The sequence below is a fragment of the Triticum aestivum genome, chromosome 5B, assembly GCF_018294505.1.
Source record: "Triticum aestivum cultivar Chinese Spring chromosome 5B, IWGSC CS RefSeq v2.1, whole genome shotgun sequence".
NCBI classification, from domain to species: domain Eukaryota; kingdom Viridiplantae; phylum Streptophyta; class Magnoliopsida; order Poales; family Poaceae; genus Triticum; species Triticum aestivum.
The window spans coordinates 511763196-511785519 of NC_057807.1; the positions used below are offsets into that span (position 1 = coordinate 511763196).

General features: G+C 43.2%; 1 pseudogene; it reads right to left on the bottom strand.

The window, feature by feature from the left end:
• Nucleotides 1–2323: 2323 nt before the first annotated feature.
• On the bottom strand, nt 2324–22068 carry LOC123114942 (wall-associated receptor kinase 5-like; annotated as a pseudogene).
• Nucleotides 22069–22324: the final 256 nt, after the last annotated feature.

Here is a 22324-nt window from a genome sequence, read left to right on the forward strand (position 1 = left end):
TATACGATCTTGTGCTATGCTTAGGATTGGGTCTTGTCCATCACATCATTCTCCTAATGATGTGATCCCGTTATCAATGACATCCAATGTCCATGGTTAGGAAACCATAACCATCTATTGATCAACGAGCTAGTCAACTAGAGGCTCACTAGGGACATGTTGTGGTCTATGTATTCACACATGTATTACGGTTTCTAGTTAATACAATTATAGCATGAACAATAGACAATTATCATGAACAAGGAAATATAATAATAACCATTTTATTATTGCCTCTAGGGCATATTTCCAACACTTTACATGTTATCATTCTTCCATCTTCCAAAAGGAGTGCTTCAGCACCTAGATTACTTTAGATCAAGATTTTTGTGGCAGAGTAATAATGAAACCAAGAAATATCATCTGGCTAGGTGGAATTTATTATGTCGACCTAAAAGCCAAGGGGGTCTCGGAATCCATGACCTTGAGATTAAAAACATCGCACTTCTCAACAAATGGGTGTATAAACTACTCAATGAGCATGGTGTTTGGCGGGAAATCATCGTAAAAACATGTGGGTTCCAAAGCAATATCTCAAGTGTACCGGAAACCTGGCGATTCTCGTTTTTGCAGTGGGGTGATGAAAGCTAAAGAATTCTTATTTCAATTTGGAACATTCTCGGTCAGGGACGGCTCCCAAGTCCGTTTCTGGGAAGATACCTGGTTGGGGACCAATCCGCTTAGTGTGCAATACCCAAGCTTGTACCGATTGTTAGCCATAAGTTTGTCACGATCAAACAAGCTTTGGGTCAAGAAAATCTTGATATTTCTTTTCGTAGGGATCTTCTAGGACCTCGTCTGGCAGCCTGGAATGAATTGCTCAGTCGTCTGGGGGCCATCCAGCTGTCGGAGGAACTGGATATCTTTAGATGGAAATTGCATTAGAATGGCAAGTTTTTAGTCAAGTCCATGTATGATGCATTGGTCCATAACGAGGTTCCGATTGATAACAGGAAATTGTGGAAGCTCAAAATCCCTCTAAAAGTGAAGATATTCCTCTGGTTTCTCAATATAGGGGTGATCTTAACTAGGGATAATTTGGCACGACGCAACTGGCAAGGGTGCAAAAAATGTGTTTTCTGCCATCATGACGAGTCCATTAACACTTATTTTTTGAGTGCAAGTTTGCTCGGTCTGTATGGGTCATTGTTCAAATAGCTTCGAATCTTTATCCCCCACATAGTGCACGGAACATGTTCGGCAATTGGTTGAGGGGAATAGATAAACAATTTTTTGCACACATTCTAGTGGGGGCGGCTACCTTATGTTCGGCTATGTGGCTCATCTGGAATGACATAGTTTTTAACCATAAATGTGTTTCATCTCCTATGCAGGTTATTCATATATGTTCGCGATGGTTCCGCATGTGGTCTATCCTGCAGAGGCCGGAGGACAAAGACCTTTTTATGATGGCGTCTACTCGGCTGGAGCGTTCAGCCAGGGAGGTTTTCTACCCCCATGGATGGCGGTGTGATCTTCGGATAGGATCAACCACGTCTTAGGCTGGCTTTTTCTTGTTTTTGTCGTACTCGCTGTTTGAGCCTTTTCATTTTTATTTTCGGTTTTTGGACTTGTTGGATGCGTGCATCTAGTTATGCAGAGGCCGGGCGTTCTACGATGCGATTGTATCAACTCGATATTTCAATTCAATGAAGAACCCTTTATCGGAAAAAATGCCTACACAACCTTCTTCAGAATAAACTTCACTTGATAAGCTTACTAGATCACATCGTTACAATCACATTACATGAGATGCTTCTTTGTCGAGACTATTAAGGGAACGTTTGGATCCCTCGCCTGATTGCCTCGCTAGGCATGGCCAGCCTTGCCCACGGAGGCGAACGAAATCGGCTCGCTCGCTCAAACGCGAAAAAGGTGGAAACCGCTGGTAACGAGGCGTGCTCGCCTAAGAACCAAATGCTTCGCTTCCTTGCTGGGCCAGGCTAGGCGAGCGCTTGCCTGAGATCCAAACGTTCCCTAATTCGGATATCTCAACCTTGCGGGTTGTCATCGCCATGGTGTGGACAACAATAGGCCAAATGGAGAGTTCATCATGTCTCGGGAAGAGAGATCACAATAGGGAGTTGATACGAACTTTTGGAGAGGACATGATTCTTGGAGCGTTGCCAACATTGGTATACAATCATATTTGTGTTACAAAAAACCCAGATTATTTTTGTTCATAGAACAAAGCAGAAAAGTTCATCTAATTGGTATTTTAGAGCGTAGAACAAAGGAAAAAATTATGCATTTTTTCTATGAAAAGAAGGGAAAATGTGACAATTTAGCAAGGTAGGTCCGTCCAAGAAACTAGTTCTTGCTCCATTGTACAACATCGAGTGACACATTGATTTGATGAATTAGCAGCCCCAAAACTAGTGCTAAAATTGTTGGAATAATTTGAAGGTAACAATGTCACAGCTTCACCATGCCTTTCTAACTCATGATTTCTCTTCATCACCATCTTCCCTCTCATGACATGTAGTCTTAGCTCCACTTCTTTCATGGTAGGCCTCTCCTCTCCTCTATGCTTTAAGCATGCCATCGCAAGGGAGGCCATCTCGTCAATCTGCCTTTCCGTGCCTTCCTCAAGAACTTGAACATCGACGATCTCCATGATGGTGTTATATTGTTGCCTTTGAACAAAGTAATGGCATAGGTTTTTATTTTCACCATGGGAATCAAGGAAGATCGACTTTTTCCTTGTAAGGAGATCAACGATTATCACCCCAAAACTATAAACATCACTCTTTTCAGTTAGGTGGCTTGTGTGGTAATACTCAGGATCCAGGTATCCAAATGTACCTTGCACTACCGTGAATACACGAGTTTCATCAACAGATGGATCTTGAAGCTCAGAAGTCTGCAACCTTTACACTGAAGTTATCAGTCAAGAGTATATTGGCAGATTTCACGTCTCTGTGAAAGATTGGTATGGAAGCAGCAGAATGAAGGTAAGCAAGAGAACTTGAAGCCTCGCTAGCAATTCTAATACGATCGTCCCATGTTAACGAGATCCTAGAACTGATATCGTCACCATGGAGGATTTCAGACAACGTGCCATTGGATACGAACTCATAAACAGGCAAAGGCACCTCTAACTCGAGACAACATCCAAAAAGTTTTACCACATTTCGATGATTGATTTGCGACATAATGGCAAGCTCGTTGAAGAATTGATCAATCTCTATTTGATCGACCATTTTGGACTTCTGTATGGCGACCACGCGCTGATCTAATAAAATCCCCTTGTAAACGGTGAAGGAAATATGCCCTAGAGGCAATAATAAAGTTATTATTTATTAACTTATATCATGATAAATGTTTATTATTCATGCTAGAATTGTATTAACCGGAAACATAATACATGTGTGCATACATAGACAAACATAGTGTCACTAGTATGCCTCTACTTGACTAGCTCGTTAACCAAAGATGGTTGAGTTTCCAAGCCATAGACATGAGTTGTCATTTGATTAACTGGATCACATCATTAGGAGAATGATGTGATTGACTTGACCCATTCCGTTAGCTTAGCACTTGATCGTTTAGTATGTTGCTATTGCTTTCTTCATGACTTATACATGTTCCTATGACTATGAGATTATGCAACTCCCGTTTACCGGAGGAACACTTTGTGTGCTACCAAACGTCACTACTTAACTGGGTGATTATAAAGGAGCTCTATAGGTGTCTCCGAAGGTACATGTTGAGTTGGCGTATTTCGAGATTAGGATTTGTCACTCCGATTGTCGGAGAGGTATCTCTGGGCCCTCTCGGTAATGCACATCAATATAAGCCTTGCAAGCAATGTGACTAATGAGTTAGTTGCGGGATGATATATTACATAACGAGTAAAGAGACTTGTCGGTAACAAAATTGAACTAGGTATTGAGATACCGACGATCGAATCTCGGGCAAGTAACATACCGATGACAAAGGGAACAACGTATGTTGTTATGAGGTTTGACCGATAAAGATCTTCGTAGAATATGTAGGAGCCAATATGGGCATCCAGGTTCCGCTATTGGTTATTGACCGGAGACGTGTCTCGGTCATGTCTACATAGTTCTCGAACCTGTAGGGTCCGCACGCTTAAAGTTCGGTGACGATCGGTATTATGAGTTTTTGTGTTTTGACGTACCGAAGGTAGTTCAGAGTCCCGAATATGATCACGGACATGACAAGGTGTCTCAAAATGGTCGAGACATAAAGATCGATATATTGGATGACTATGTTCGGACACCGGAATAGTTTTGGGTGGTTTCGGGCATATACCAGAGTACTGGGGGGTTACCGGAACCACACGGGGGGTTAATGGGCCTCATGGGCCCTAAGTGGATAAGAGGAGGGGCGGCCAGGGCAGGCCGCGTGCCCCCTCCCCCTCTAGTCTGAATAGGACAAGGAGGGGGGTCGGCGCCCCCCTTTCCTTCTTCTCCTCTCTCCCTTCCTTCCCCTCTCCTACTTGGACTAGGAAAGGAGGGAGTCCTACTCCCGGTGGGAGTAGGACTCCTCCCTAGCGCGCCTCCTCCTGGCCGGCCGCCCCCTCCCCCTTGATCCTTTATATACGGGGGCAGGGGGCACCTCTAGACACAACAATTGATCTCTTGATCTCTTAGTCGTGTGCGGTGCCCCCCTCCACCATATTCCACCTCGGTAATATCATAGCGGTGCTTAGGCGAAGCCCTGCGTCGGTAGCATCATCAACACCGTCATCACACCGTCGTGCTGACGGAACTCTCCCGCAAAGCTCTGCTGGATCGGAGTTCGTGGGACGTCATCGAGCTGAACGTGTGCTGAACTCGGAGGTGTCGTACGTTCGATACTTGATCGGTCGGATCGTGGAGACGTACGACTACATCAACCGCGTTGTGCTAACGCTTCCGCTTTCGGTCTTCGAGGGTACGTGGACAACACTCTCCCCTTTTGTTGCTATGCATCACCATGATCTTGCGTGTGCGTAGGAATTTTTTTGAAATTACTATGTTCCACAACAGTGGCATCCGAGCCTGTTTTTATGCGTAGATGTTATATGCATGAGTAGAACACAAGTGAGTTGTGGGTGATACAAGTCATACTGCTTACCAACATGTCATACTTTGGTTCGGTGGTATTATTGGATGAAGCGGCCCGGAGCGACATTACGTGTACGCTTACGCGAGACTGGTTCTACCGACGTGCTTTGCACATAGGTGGCTGGCGGGTGTCAGTTTCTCCAACTTGAGTTGAACCGAGTGTGGCTACGCCCGGTCCTTGAGAAGGTTAAAACAGCACTAACTTGACGAACTATCTTTGTGGTTTTGATGCGTAGGTAAGAACGGTTCTTGTCGGGTATATACCTCGCGGTATGAACCGGCCGGAAATATGACCCGGACGGACTTGACGGTTTACTTGACACCCGCTTGACATTTGGCGATTCACTGGCGACCCGCCCTGACTTGGCGGTTTACAAGTAACCCGCCTGAACATTATGACTCACTGGTGACCAGGCGGGCAGGTCAGACGGATGACAAGGCCCAAGGCCCAGAAGGCCGGTTCATGTTATGGTGGGCCGGTTTATGAGGAAAGCACAAGGAATATTCTCCTTCAAAGAAAGCAAGACTAGGACTCCACTTGTAATAGAGTAATCCTAATCCAACTAGGACTAGTCATGTAAACCGCCCCTTCAACATATATAAGGAGGGGCAGGGCTCCCTAAAGAGGGACAAGCAACAAGAAACAATCTCTAGGGCTAGACACAACTAGAGGTGAGACGGTTTACGACGACTCCCTCATGATCATAATGAGACCTAGCCACAAACAACATGTAGGGTTATTACCGGATGATGTCTCTCGGGGCCCGAAGCTGTCTAAATCCTTGTCTTGTGTTGCGTCTCTCGATTCCGTCCAACCCCTCTCAAACTACCGCATAGATGCGTTGGCCTCGCGACTAAGTCCTCACATTAAGGACATCTGCCGTGACAATTCCACGACAGTTGGCGCCCACCGTGGGGCCCGCGCACGGTGGTGTTGAGTTCTTGGAGGGTTCTCATCTAGGGTTCGAGGAGTTCGCGTTTGGCCGGATGAAGAAGAGCTGGCATGAAGAATCTTGCAAACAGCCGGATGACGAAAAACGGTGCGGAGGATCGATATCAACTTTGAAGTTCGTCGCTCAAAAATTGGAAGAAGCTCGGGCGACAACACATGTCACGTAAAGTTCGTCGTGGTTGAGACTGATAAGAGTTTCCGTCAGATCAAACATACTATATGGCAATATTCCGTCGAAACCACCGCCTCAAATTCTATGGTCGAGTCCGATTGCGGCTGCTTTTGACGTCTACATCTGCTGTTGTTGACCCAAGGATCAAGTCCAATCTGCCGCTACTACTCCGAGGCGTGGGGACCGAGGCCTACAAATCAATCCATGAGTACCACTGTACGTATGAATGAATCCATAGCAATCAGCACGTACTACTCCGTTTAGTACTCCAGGCGTAGTATAAGATTTTTCATCTACGGTTGCTACGTGCACACGAGGAAAACCGTCTGGATTGTACTATTTCCTGTACATAGATCGATTGACTGATAACTTCCGTCGTCCGGTCATGACAAAAGTTTAAAGCTTGCCACACATCAAACCGACAAAAGTTTAAAGCTTGCCACACATCAAACCGGCGAATCCACCCTGCTATCTGGGCATCATGGTTTATGCCGGCCCGCCGAGGCTCGCACCAACATCTGTCTGCAACGGAAGACCCGGGACGAACATGCAGCCCACTGTCCCTATGTCCGGTTTATATCAATATGTCAAAGACAGCCTAAGTGTTCGGCTACAAGTCGTCGCTCGACAGATGCGCGTGGTTGCTCGCCGCCCTAGTGGTCCCTGTCAACTTCAACGTGCTGGAGGAACAGAACAAGAGTTAACTACACCGTCGGTACATATGCGTTGGCGGTTTTGGATGGAGCAAGTACAAAGAAAAATGTTGGCATGCTCTTGCAGTACGTATATACTACATGGAGCGAAAGTGCTGCTTTTTCCATCACGTTAGAGGATCAAAGTCCAATTGGCCTGGAGTTCAACTAGCACTACCACATACACACACGTGAAGCTAGCAAATCAGTGGGCAAGAGGCCTGACCGATCAGCAAACCAAGTCGCCGCGAACACAGCTGCTTCTGCTGTCTCTGCGGTCTCAAGCCACCGCCTTCTTTCTCGCCGGCCGCGCCACAGGCCGCCGCCGCGGTTTCCGTCTCGCGCCCACGCGCGCTGCTTTCCTCTGCCGCGCAATGCGCCGCGTCGCTACAACCATCCGAGTGGCCTTGAGCCGCCGTCAGGACGCCTCGCCCTGAACCGTCTTGCCGCAAATGAGTGTTGACCGGTGCCGCCGTGGCAGAGCCGCCGATGCTCCCTGGCCTGAGCCGCCTCCGCTCCACTGCGGCCGGCTCCCGAGCCCCGCGAGCCAGCCTTGCTCATTTCGCTGCCAGTGAGCCGGCGCTGGGCCGTTCTGCCTGCAAGAAACAGCTGCCCGCTGCCCCTTGCCACCGCTCCACTACCGCAAGCCGCCGGCTGCTGATCCGCTGTTACTCCGGTTTATTTTCCAAGAACGACCGCCTCGGCTGCGCGTGGCCATGGCCTTGGACCGCTGCGTCCTGAGCCGCCTCTGCTGAATTGTTGCACTGGGTGCAGGATATTTTCATCTAAAGTGCATCCTCCAACTCACTCATTATACTACACGCGTCAAACGGTGGTAGCAACACTGTCCACATGCACATGTCCGGCTATCTTTTGATCTAAGTATGTCCAGTATTATGCAGTACCAACGTCCGCGTTCGCCAAACAAAAGTATCAGGTGCTATCCTTTCTATGTATTTTTACATATTAAATTGTTTGAGAACAATTACTCTGCGTCTGCGGTATTTTTCGCAGTACCATTATTCATTACAAAGGTGTTGCAAAGGGGCGTGAGCAAATATTATTTTTGCACTAGCGTTTCGTCTTGCGCGAGTTGTCACTCCCGCTACATCAACCCAGGTGACTAACTCATCGTCTGTGCCCATGGCCGACTTACCTGCGTCTGTGCCATTTTCAATGCCGTGGTCGACTTACGCGACCGCACCGGTTTACAACACCGCGGCCGACTCACCTGTCTGTGCCGCCTCTAAGGTCGCGGTCGTCTTTGCTGTCCGTCTCTCGCGGCCTGGTCTACATCAATATACCGGGCCGCACCTGACTGCATGAGCTGTTTATTGAGTGTAAGCAAGTCACAGCTTGGGTAGCCCGGTTTTTTTCAACAAAATGGAGGCAAATTATCATATACTATCAACAGCAGTCTGCACTGGGTGGCTCAATGGGCAGGCGCACAAGTCGCCGCCACTATAGTTTGGATAACTTCAAATAGCCAGTTGGAAGGAACCATTAGCCGAGTTGCTGACACGGCTTATACGGGATCATTTATAACCCGTCGCAGTCACCTCAACCTTCTATGGATTTACATCGTGCTATCAACACCAATGATATGCAACTTATGCCGGTTTATATCACAGTCTAATATGGAGAATCTCAAGCCAACTCCTCGAGTCACCGTGAGACTCGGGGGCTATAATAATATGACTCAGCAAATGTCCGTGGTTTTCAATGAAATCAAGAACCCCAGGACGTTGGAGGGAAAGATAACCCGGACCCGGAGGCTACTGCCTTATTGGCGAAAATCTAAAAGCCATCAGAAGAATTTTCCAGTTCGAAATGAAGAATGCCGGTTTAAAATCCGGTTCAAGGGAAATCTGTTCCCCCACAAAGCTCTGAAGCTCTCAAATCTGGTTTAAGAATTTCTGGTTCAAAAAGGTTTAATCTCTCGCAAGTTCGAGTTTAAAGGCCGTCAAAAAATTTCCGGCTAAAAATGAAGATTCCGGTTTAAAATCTGGTTCAAGGGAAAGATGTCTCCCACAAAGCTCTGAAGCTCTCAAAATCCGGTTTAACATCCGGTTCAAGAAGAAATATCTCTCGCAAAGTTGCGTTTTTCAAGAAAAATCATTTGGGGGCTTGGTCGTATTCGAACCATAGCTACACCTCTTGATCGGCGTAAGGCCACCAGGGAAATCACTTGGGGGCTTGGTCGTATTTGAACAATAGCTACACCTCTTGATCGGCGTAAGGCCAACAGGAAATCACTTAGGGGCCAAAGAGAGTGTTGCAAAAGCACAACTCAAACATAGGTACCCACTAAGCACAGATCAAAATGTTACCTGGGGGCTCTTTGTGCACAGCAACAAAGAGTTTTAAAGGACCCTTGTAACAAGCTATCAAGCCAGGCTTGGAAGCCAGGTGTATTCACCTAAAACCCCGGGCTAACCTGCCTTCATCAAGTAAGTCACTCCGCACAGGTAATCCTGGTATGACCCGCCGAATGTTTGACAAGTCAATCTTATATAGACCCTGAACTTGTCAAAGTTAAAATGACGATTAGTTAATGTGAGGTCCATCTTAAAAGGCTTTGTAAAATGGTTTAACTCAGTGGCCTGGCAGCCCATGAAAAGCCTCGATTTTGGGCCTGGCAGCCCTTGAAAAGCCTCGACTACAAGTTTTCATTTGCTTTTATTTGTCAAAGTCTTTTCTCCTTTGATAAGGTTTTGTGATAAACCGGCGTCTATTGACCTGACTATAAGTCGTCAACTATAAACCGGTGTTAACCCGGCTTGGCTTTCAACTATAAGTTGTTAGTACACAATCAATTATAACCGATGTTTGTTAACCCGGCCTGGCTTTGACTATAAGTCGCCAGGATGATCATCCGATGTTTATTATAACCCGGCACGGCTTCATTATAAACCAGCAAAGCATGGTGGGAGTTATCAGTACTCCAGATTTGGGTTATCACCCTTACTACAAGAAAGTTGGTAAACCAACGATGTGATTCCATATCACAAGTATGATATATTTCATATTTTATTATCCTTGCAGCCTTGATTATAAACCCGGGTTATATGTTGGGCATTATGACCCGTCCGGCGGTAAACCACCAGGACACTTTAAACTTGTTGTATGCAGAAACAGGTTGAATAAAGCATAATTATAAATCACCGGTCTTTGTTAACCCGGCCTGGCTTTGGACTATAAGTCGCCACTATATTTGTATTGTACCATTGGAATCATGCGCTTATAAATCATTGGGTATATTATTCAAATCTTTAATAGTCAACATGGCTGGATTTTTATTATGGTTATCAATAACCAATACTATGATTGAGGTTTTCAGAGCCGCTTCAGCGCAATGGCTATTATTTTATCAATGGATATGATTTATTCTACAATGGAGGGAATAGTCCCGAGTCGTTGCAGTCTTATGACCCGACACTTGGGGGCTACATTATTTCAATTGAGATTACATCAAATACACAAGTCTCATGTCGTTGTAAGCATGCACCATGACACTTGGGGGGCTAATGCAAAGTCATTGTTTGCTCACCTTATTGAAGACCCGACTCATCACATCGTAATGAGCCGGCCCTTGGGGGCTACCAATTGCTCCTGTCAACTATTCAAGGTACAAAGCTTTTTATCCATTATATTGAAGGGTCCACTGCTCAGTTGGTAAAGCACAAGGCTTTTAACCTTGTGGACGTGGATTCAAGCCCCATGATGGGGGTTACATCATATGATGTTATTTTCGTTGAAGTATATATCAAGTCCCAGCTCAATATTATCTTACTGAGCCGGCCCTTGGGGGCTACACATCATTGCTCAAATCTACATGATTATATTTACAAAGTCCCTGCTCATTATTGCATAATGATCCGGCCCTTAAGGCAATTTCAAGTCCCAGGTTGCTGCAAGCATGACAACCCGGCACTTGGGGGCTACATATATGAAGTATTCAATTTTTTGCTAGTGACTGAGATGAACAACATGGATTTCTTTAAAGTGGCAGTAATTATATGGAAACAAGTCTCAAATCATCACTTTGTTCTGTTCAAGACTTGGGGGCTACAGGTAATATGGATATAAGGGAGAAATATCTTCCGATTTTCAGTTTTGAGCAAACCAGATTGACCGGGCATCAACAATCATGAACCGGCATTGGCAACAATCATGAACCGGCGTTGGAAACAATCATGACCCGGAATTATCAGTTTTGGTAACTCGGCAATTTTGGAAATCATAGATCGGCAAGTTTTATATTTTCAAGCCGACTGAATATCAGTTGAATACTTGAAGACCAATATTTTTGTCAAGTCAGAGTATTGAAGGCCGAGTCAAATGGATTCTTTATTTACAATATTTTTTCTACAAGAAAAATGATTATGAAGCTGTTCTATTGACCCGGATTTCTAGGAGGAAATGTCAAGGACTTAAGGATGATCAGGTGCTGGTTCACAAAACATTTAACCCGGATCACAACTTGTCAAATTTGTTCTTGTGTTCATGTTGCAGATCAGTTTACCATGGATAAATCCAAGCTAAACTGGGGGCTAATGTCGGGGATATACCCCGCGGTATGAACCGGCCGAAAATATGACCCGACCGGACTTGGCGGTTTACTTGAGACCCGGTTGACACTTGGCGATTCATTGGCGACCCGCCCTGACTTGGCGGTTTACAAGTAACCCGCCTGAACATTATGACTCACTGGTGACCCAGCGGGCGGGTAAGACGAATGACAAGGCCCAAGGCCCAGAAGGACGGTTCATGTTATGGTGGGCCGGTTTATGAGGAAAGCACAAGGAATATTCTCCTACAAAGGAAGCAAGACTAGGACTCCACTTGTAATAGAGTAATCCTAATCCAACTAGGACTAGTCATGTAACCGCCCCTTCAACATATATAAGGAGGGGCAGGGATCCCCAAAGAGGGACAAGCAACAAGAAACAAACTCTAGGGCTAGACACAGCTAGAGGAGAGCCGGTTTACGGCGACTCCCTCATGATCATAATGAGACCTAGCCACAAACAGCATGTAGGGTTATTACCAGATGATGTTTCCCGGGGCCTGAAGCTGTCTAAATCCTTGTCTTGTGTTGCGTCTCTCGATTCTGCCCAACCCCTCTCAAGTTACTGCATAGATGCGTTAGCCTTGCGACTAAGTCCTCACACTAAGGACATCTGCCGTGACAATTCCAGATAGTTCTTGCTCAACCCGTAGCAGCCATGTAAAACTTGCAACAACAAAGTAGAGGACATCTAACTTGTTTTTGCAGGGCATGTTGTGATGTGATATGGTTAAGACGTGATGCTATATTTTATTGTATGAGATGATCATGTTTTGTAACCAAGTTATCGGCAACTGGCATGAGCCATATGGTTGTCGCTTTATTGTATGCAATGCAATTGCCCTGTAATGGCTTTACTTTATCACTAAGCGGTAGCGATAGTCGTAGAAGCAATAGGCGGTGAAACAACAACGATGCTATGATGGAGATCAAGGTGTCGCGCCGGTGACGATGGTGATCTTGACGGTGCTTCGGAGATGGTGATCACAAGCACAAGATGATGATGGCCATATCATATTACTTATATTGATTGCATGTGATGTTTATCCTTTATGCATCTTATTTTGCTTTGATTGACGGTAGCATTATAAGATGATCTCTCACTAAATTTCAAGGTATAAGTGTTCTCCCTGAGTATGCACCGTTGCGAAAGTTCTTCGTGCTGAGACACCATGTGATGATCGGGTGTGATAGGCTCTACGTTCAAATACAACGGGTGCAAAACAGTTGCACACGCGGAATACTCAGGTTAAACTTGACGAGCCTAGCATATATAGATATGGCCTCGGAACACTGAGACTAAAAGGTCGAGCGTGAATCATATAGTAGATATGATACACATAGTGATGTTCACCATTGAAAACTACTTCATCTCACGTGATGATCGGACATGGTTTAGTTGATTTGGATCACGTGATCACTTAGATGATTAGAGGGATGTCTATCTAAGTGGGAGTTCTTAAGTAACATAATTTTAATTTATCATGAACTTAGTACCTGATAGTATTTTGCTTGTCTATGTTTGTTGTAGATAGATGGCTCGTGCTATTGTTCCGTTGAATTTTAATGTGTTCCTAGAGAAAACTAAGTTGAAAGATGATAGTAGCAATGATGCGGACTGAGTCCGTGATCTGAGGGTTTTTCCTCATTGCTGCACAGAAGAATTATGTCCTTGATGCACCGCTAGGTGACAAAACTATTGCAGGAGCAAATGCAGACGTTATGAACGTTTGGCTAGCTTAATATGATGACTACTTGATAGTTTAGTGCACCATGCTTTACGGCTTAGAATCGGGACTTCAAAGACGTTTTGAACGTCATGGACCATATGAATATTTCAAGCAAATACCCGAGTTGAGAGATATGAAGTCTCCAACAAGTTCTATAGCTAAAAGATGGAGGAGAATAGCTCAAGCAGTGAGCATATGCTCAGATTTTCTGGGTACTACAATCGCTTGACTCAAGTGGGAGTTAATCTTCCAGATAAGATAGTGATTGACAGAGTTCTCTAGTCACCATCACCAAGTTACTGGAACTTCGTGATGAACTATAGTATGCAAGGGATGACAAAAACGATTCTCGAGCTCTTCGTGATGCTGAAATCGATGAAGGTAGAAATCAAGAAAGAGCATCAAGTGTTGATAATTGACAAGACCACTAGTTTCAAGAAAAGGCAAAGGGAAAGAAAGGGAACTTCAAGCAGAATGGCAAGCAAGTTGTCACTCCCGCGAAGAAGCCCAAAGCTAGACCAAAGCCTGAAACTAAGTGCTTCTACTGCAAAGGAAATGGTCACTGCAAGTGGAAATGCCCTGAATTTTTGGTAGATAAGAAGGATGGCAAAGTGAACAAGGGTATATTTGATATACAAGTTATTGATGTGTACCTTACTAGTGTTTATAGTAGCCCCTGGGCATTTCATACTTGTTCGGTTGCTAAAGATTAGTAACTCAAAACAGGAGTTACAGAATAAACTGAGACTAGTTGAGGGTGAAGTGACGATGAGTGTTGGAAGTGGTTCCAAGATTGATATGATCATCATCGTACACTCCCTATACTTCCGGGATTAGTGTTGAACCTAAAATAAATGTTATTTGGTGTTTGTGTCGAGCATAAATATGATTGGATCATGTTTATTGCAATACGATTATTCATTTAAATCAAAGAATAATTGTTGTTCTATTTACATGAATAAAACCTTCTATGGTCATACACTCAATATAAATGGTTTATTGAATCTCGATCGTAGCGATACACATATTCATAATATTGAAGTCAAAAGATGAAAAGTTAATAATGTTAGTGCAACTTATTTGTGGCACTGCCGTTTAGGTCATATTGGTGTAAAGCGCATGAAGAAACTCCATGCTGATGGGCTTTTGGAATCACTTGATTATGAATCACTTGATGCTTGTGAACCATGCCTCATGGGCAAGATGACTAAGACTCCGTTCTCCGAAACAATGGAGCGAGCAACTGACTTATTGGAAATAATACATACTGATGTATGCGATCTGATGAGTGTTAAGGCTCACGGCAAGTATCGTTATTTCCTGACCTTCACAGATTATTTGAGAAGATATGGGTATATCTACTTAATGAAACATAAGTCTGAAACATTTGAAAAGTTCAAAGAATTCCAGAGTGAAGTGGAAAATTATCGTAACAAGAAAATAAAGTTTCTACAATCTGATCGCAGAGACGAATATTTGAGTTACGAGTTTGGTCTTCATTTGAAACAATGTGAAATAGTTTCGCAACTCATGCCACCTGGAACACCACAATGTAATGGTGTGTCCGAACGTCGTAATCGTACTTTACTAGATATGGTGTGATCTATGATGTATCTTACCGATTTACCACTATCGTTTTGGGGTTATGCGTTAGAGACAGCTGCATTCACTTTAAATAGGGCACCATCAAAATCCGTTGAGACAACGCCTTATGAACTGTGGTTTGGCAAGAAAACCAAGTTGTCGTTTCTTAAAGTTTGGGGCTAGGATGCTTATGTGAAAAAACTTCAACCTGATAAGCTCGAACCCAAATCGGAGAAATGTGTCTTCATAGGATACCCAAAGGAGACTATTGGGTACACCTTCTATCACAGATCTTAAGGCAAGATTTTTGTTGCTAAATTTGGATCCTTTCTAGAGAAGGAGTTTCTCTCGAAAGAAGTGAGTGGGAGGAAAGTAGAACTTGATGAGGTAACTGTACTTGCCCCCTTATTGGAAAGTAGTTCATCACATAAACCGGTTCCTGTGACGACTACACCAATTAGTGAGGAAGCTAATGATATTGATCATGAAACTTTAGGTCAAGTTACTACCGAACCTCGTAGGTCAACCAGAGTAAGATCTGCACCAGAGTGGTATGGTAATCCTATTCTGGAGGTCATGTTACTTGACCATGGTGAACCTACAAACTATGAGGAAGCAATGATGAGCCCAGATTCTGCAAAATGGCTTGAGGCCATGAAATCTAAGATGGGATCCATGTATGAGAACAAAGTATGGACTTTGGTTGACTTGCCCGATGATCGGCAAGCCATCGAAAATAAATGGATCTTCAAGAAGAAGACTGATGCTGATGGTAATATTACTGTCTACAAAGCTCGACTTGTTGCGAAAGGTTTTCAACAAGTTCAAGGGGTTGACTATGATGAGACTTTCTCACCCATAACGATGCTTAAGTCTGTCCGAATCATGTTAGAAATTGCCGCATTTTATGATTATGAAATATGGAAAATGGATGTCAAAACTACATTCCTGAATGGATTTCTAGAAGAAGAGTTGTATATGATGCAACTTGAAGGTTTTGTCGATCCAAAAGGTGCTAACAAAGTGTGCAAGCTCCAGCGATCCATTTATGGACTGGTGCAAGCATCTCGGAGTTGGAATAAACACTTTGATAGTGTGATCGAAGCATATGGTTTTATACAGACTTTTGGAGAAGCCTGTATTTACAAGAAAGTGAGTGGGACCTCTGTAGCATTTCTGATATTATATGTAGACGACATATTGTTGATTGGAAATGATATAGAATTTCTGAATAGCATAAAAGGATACTTGAATAAAAGTTTTTCAATGAAAGACCTCGGTGAAGCTGCTTATATATTGGGCATCAAGATCTATAGAGATAGATCAAGACGCTTAATTGGACTTTCACAAAGCACATACCTTGATAAAGTTTTGAAAAAGTTCAAAATGGATCAAGCAAAGAAAGGGTTCTTGCCTGTATTACAAGTTGTGAAGTTGAGCCAGACTCAATGCCCGGCCACCGCAAAAGATAAAGAGAAAATGAAAGATGTTGCCTATGCTTCAGCCATAGGCTCTATCATGTATGCAATGTTGTGTACCAGACCTGATGTATGCTTAGCAATAGGCTTAGCAGGGAGGTACCAAAGTAATCCAGGAGTGGATCACTGGACAGCGGTCAAGAATATCCTGAAATACCTGAAAAGGACTAAGGATATGTTTCTCATTTATGGCGGTGACAAAGAGCTAGTCGTAAATGGTTACGTCAATGCAAGCTTTGACATTGATTCGAATGATTCTAAATCGCAAACCGGATACGTGTTTATATTGAACGGTGGAGCTATCAGTTGGTGCAGTTCTAAACAAAGCGTCGTGGTGGGATCTACATGTGAAGCGGAGTACATAGATGCTTTAGAAGCAGCAAATGAAGGAGTCCGTATGAAGGAGTTCATATCCGATCTAGGTGTCATACCTAGTGCATCGGGTCCAATGAAAATCTTTTGTGACAATACTGGTGCAATTGCCTTGGCAAAGGAATCCATATTTCACAAGAGAACCAAGCACATCAGGAGACGCTTCAATTCCATCCGAGACCAAGTCCAGGAGGGAGACATAGAGATTTGCAAGATAAATACGGATCTGAATGTTGTAGACCCATTGACTAAGCCTCTTCCATGAGCAAAACATGATCAGCACCAAGGCTCCATGGGTGTTAGAATCATTACTGTGTAATCTAGATTATTGACTCTAGTGCAAGTGGGAGACTGAAGGAAATATGCCCTAGAGGCTATAATAAAGTTATTATTTATTTCCTTATATCATGATAAATGTTTATTATTCATGCTAGAATTGTATTAACCGGAAACATAATACATGTGTGAATACATAGACAAACATAGTGTCACTAGTATGCCTCTACTTGACTAGCTCGTTAATCAAAGATGGTTGAGTTTCCAAGCCATAGACATGAGTTTTCATTTGGTTAACGGGATCACATCATTAGGAGAATGATGTGATTGACTTGACCCGTTCCGTTAGCTTAGCACTTGATCGTTTAGTATGTTGCTATTGCTTTCTTCATGACTTATACATGTTCCTATGACTATGAGATTATGCAACTCTCGTTTACCGGAGGAACACTTTGTGTGCTACCAAACGTCACAACGTAACTGGGTGATTATAAAGGAGTTCTATAGGTGTCTCCGAAGGTACATGTTGAGTTGGCGTATTTCGAGATTATGATTTGTCACTCCGATTGTCGGAGAGGTATCTCTGGGCCCTCTCGTTAATGCACATCAATATAAGCCTTGCAAGAAATGTGACTAATGATTTAGTTGTGGGATGATGCATTACATAACGAGTAAAGAGACTTGCCGGTAACGAGATTGAACTAGGTATTGAGATACCGACGATCGAATCTCGGGCAAGTAACATATCAATGACAAAGGGAACAACGTATGTTGTTATGCGGTTTGACCGATAAAGATCTTCGTAGAATATGTAGGAGCCAATATGGGCATCCAGGTTCCGCTATTGGTTATTGACCGGAGACGTGTCTCGGTCATGTCTACATATTTCTCGAACCCGTAGGGTCCACACGCTTAAAGTTCGGTGACAATCGGTATTATGAGTTTTTGTGTTTTGATGTACCGAAGGTAGTTCAGAGTCCCGGATATGATCACGGACATGACGAGGAGTCTCAAAATGGTCGAGATGTAAAGATCGATATATTGGATGACTATGTTCGGACACCGGAATAGTTTTGGGTGGTTTCGGGCATATACCGGAGTACCGGGGGGTTACCGGAACCACCCGGGGGGTTAATGGGCCTCATGGGCCCTAAGTGGAGAAGAGGAGGGGCGGCCAGGGCAGGCCGCGCGCCCCCTCCCCCTCTAGTTTGAATAGGACAAGGAGGGGGGGCAGCGCCCCCCCTTTCCTTCATCTCCTCTCTCCCTTCCTTCCCCTCTCCTACTTGGACTAGGAAAGGAGGGAGTCCTACTCCCGGTGGGAGTAGGACTCCTCCCTGGCGTGCCTCCTCCTAGCCGGCCGCCCCCTCCCCCTTGATCCTTTATATACGGGGGCAGGGGGCACCTCTAGACACAACAATTGATCTCTTGATCTCTTAGCCGTGTGCGGTGCCCCCCTCCACCATATTCCACCTCGGTAATATCATAGAGGTGCTTAGGCGAAGCCCTGCATCGGTAGAATCATCAACACTGTCATCACGCCGTCGTGCTGACGGAACTCTCCCGCAAAGCTCTGCTGGATCTCACTCTGTGCATTTGAAAACCGAACCGAAAACCATACCGAAAATAAACCGAACCGAACTGATCTTATGGTTTTTGGTTTCAGTATGGTATGAACTTTTCATACCGATTGGAACTTTAGTTTTTATGGTATATACCAAAAAACCGAACGGTTAACCGAATAAACCAAAGTAAAAAATAAATTTATATTTCTTGAGATGAACAACCATAAAAGTTGTCATTTTTCTTGTACATGAGTTAAATTGACTACTAAGCACGTAAATTTTTCTTATAACATAGTCATTTTTCTCCTTCTAAAATGCTAAGCACGTCCATAACCATCAACAGATGAATCAAAGCATTCATATATACTTATATATGTAGTCATATACTATTTGTGTAAAATAGTGTGTGTTTTGAGTCATAAATTTGCAAATTATTATTATGTCATTTTCAAATTCGCGTCAACTTTGGTTTTTATGATATATACCGAAACCATACCAAAATAATTTGGTATATACCAAAACCGAACCGTATTTTATTTTCATACCATATTTACCGAAGTATTAATACTGTACAAACCGAAAAACCGTATAAACTGTACCATGTAAACCGAATAAACTGAACACACAGGGTGAGCTGGATCGGAGTTTGTGGGACGTCATCGAGCTGAACGTGCGCTGAACTCGGAGGTGCCGTACGTTTGGTACTTGATCGGTCGGATCGTGGAGACGTACGACTACATCAACCACGTTGTGCTAACGCTTTCGCTTTCGGTCTACGAGGGTACGTGGACAACACTCTCCCCTCTTGTTGCTATGCATCACCATGATATTGCGTATGCGTAGGATTTTTTTGAAATTACTATGTTCACCAATAAACGGTACCATGCCCTCCAAGACCTAGAATGTGTGTGGAGTCTAAATTGTCGGTTGCCTTTTCTAACTCATCCAAGGAAAATATTTTAGGGCTCTGCATCACACTTTCATCAGATGAGATCGGTTGTTCCAGGACAAGACCTTTGTTTCTTCGAAATGCGCCTTTCGAACTCTACTTTTAATGCCTTGGTTCCACCTTCGGATCAACAAAGTTGAGACTAACACAATAAACAAAATCCCAATACCACAACTTAGTCCAATAATAACTCCTGAAAAAGTACACATACGTAATAGTTAAACACATAAATAGTTTTTTTTTCTGTAACTACTTTGCCATTATTTATGTGTTGCCGAAAACACTTTTGATTCCATTTTTTATAGATTCAGCGGACCAATGCCCAGGTCCTAGTTTTTTTTTTGTGGACGAATGCCCAGGTCCTAGTTGATGTTACAAATAAAAATAACCAAAGTTTGGCAGTGGGCTAGTGACAACTGATAAACCTCTCTACATTGCCGGCCAATGAAAATAAAACTACTATGTTGCTCTCACCAAAACATAAATATTTAAAGGATAAATAGCAAAGATCATTTTTCAGAATCTAAAATGGTTGTAATGTTATCATTGGTTATAAGACGAATAGAGCAAGTGGTAACTTCTGGAGGTTTACCTATCAATCCGTTGGTGCAAGAGTTTGTTTCCTTTGCAAAATTACCGCTAAAAGGACATAAACAATGGTATCCTCCAACTATGTTTTGGCAAGTTGCAGACTTAGGGCAGGGACTTGGACTATGCTCACATTCATTGACATCTGCAGTTAAAATTCAAAAAAAACTAATCCCAAGTGAGACTTTCGAGGTAAGATAAGAAAGATATGGAGATTGGGGTATTAGTAGATAACTATAAAATACCACTTGATCTAGGCTTCTTATTTATTCTAAGAAATGAGTTGCAATTCTACTTGAATGAATATCAGTCAACATGAAAAGTTACAAACAAAGGTATACGTACCATTTTTCAATCAATGATGGAACTGAAATGGCATTCAAGATGCATAAAGTTTCTTTGTAGCTCAGGCTACATGGAACCTCTTATCCTCAACCCTTCAGCCTTGCTTTGAGATCCGTACTCTTCAACTAACTTACAACAAGCAGATTTCTCTTTTTTGTTTCTCTAAAATGAAACAATATATGAACTTCAAACTTTGCAGATCGAACAAACATTAGAACATCAATGTGTGAAAAAACTTTCAGATTTTTTGGTCTGATATAAATATAGAAAATGAGATTTTGTTGGACTAAAAATATTATTTTAAACATTTAAAATGCATGAAAAAATCTGAAAGTTTTTTCACAGATTGAAGTTAGAATGTATTGTTGTTCTGCAAAATTTGAAGTTTATATGTTGTGTCGTTTGAGAGAAACAATAAAGACAAATGTGTCTGCATGGATCACGATGCATAAATGGATGGCAAAGATAAGGGGTACCATGTAGCCTGAGCTACAGAAAACCGCACTCCTTCAAGATGCAAGACAAGTATAATGAAACAAACTAACAATTTGATCAACATCAGATAGAAAAAAGCGAGTACAAGACTTGAGTATGACGGTTTGTTCTCCGTTTAATGTTTCTTTTATGGTTCGTTTTTTTAAATCCAACAACATATTCATCTACTATTACATAAGTACTCAATTCTCAAGAGACAAAACTCACATATTATGACCCTTGCTTTGCATTTATCTATTCGGATATATTTTTTGCATGCATATATGAGAGGAGAAATGCTACACATGAAAATTCATACAGATCTAGGTGGGGGCTTGCCTGTGCATCCATTGGAGAGGTAAGGATTTCCTTGGTATCCGCTAGAGCAGTTGCATAGATACCCTAAGCCATTGGGTGAATCCACGCACACTGTGCTTCTAGTCCGACATGCATAGGAAGACATGTTTCTGCTCGCCACCTCACACTTTACATTTCCAATTGCCCAGTCAAGCACCATCGGTTTCCGCCCTTTGTAGGTATCATTGAACCTTGTCGTGGTTATATACTCAGAGTTGAAAACAAAATTCTCCGCTTCCACCACCATGGAGTAGGCGCATGGGTTGAAGTGCCAACTAGTCGTACTGTTGAGGTAGCCGACATCATAGAATACGACATGGTAGCTTGTTAATGCCTTGGTAATGGTGTTTTGGCAGCAGCCTATGCCAACGCACGAGCCATTTGCCAGTTCGTCCGGGCTCCAACACACAATTACACACCCTGCTACGTACCTCGATTTGCCTGTGTAAATGTATCCCATTGAGTTGCAACCAATGCTTATGAACTTGTTCTGCACGTCCGAGAACCGATATGGCCATGCTAAGTAAAAATCCCAAGGGAGCAAATCCATTTTTTCTGTACTAGAATTGTAGCAATATGATGGGATGGTCATTAAAACTCTGGATTGACCACGGGATGCTGAAATGTTTAGAACCTCCTGTTCATGAATGAATGGCCTCTCAATTCCATCAACAGTCCTGCTGCAGTTGACCTCAAACCTTTGTTCGATGGCACAACCAATACCAATGCCAAATGGGTAGGGAATCTCAATGTCACCGCAATGTGTTCTGCATCTGTGGTTAGGTTGCGCCAATGACATAGATGTGAGGTTCAACAGGATTATAACAGCGCCGAGCAGTATCATCGAGGCCATATTAATTCTCTGAAATTGGCGTCACCAAATTAAGTGTCTGTTGTGCTGAAGGAGAACAGAAAACATCTTGAAAAAACTTTGATTTTATCACTTTTTAAATGGCCGGTAGGTTGAAAGTTTCAATTCCTATGTATGTTCTTGTTTAACTTTTATATATGCTAAAGAAACAACAACCTGAAAAATAAGAACAAGGTTGAATGAATGGGTTTCAATATTTGTATCAAAGGGCAGTAATCTTGCAAATAAAATGGCATGT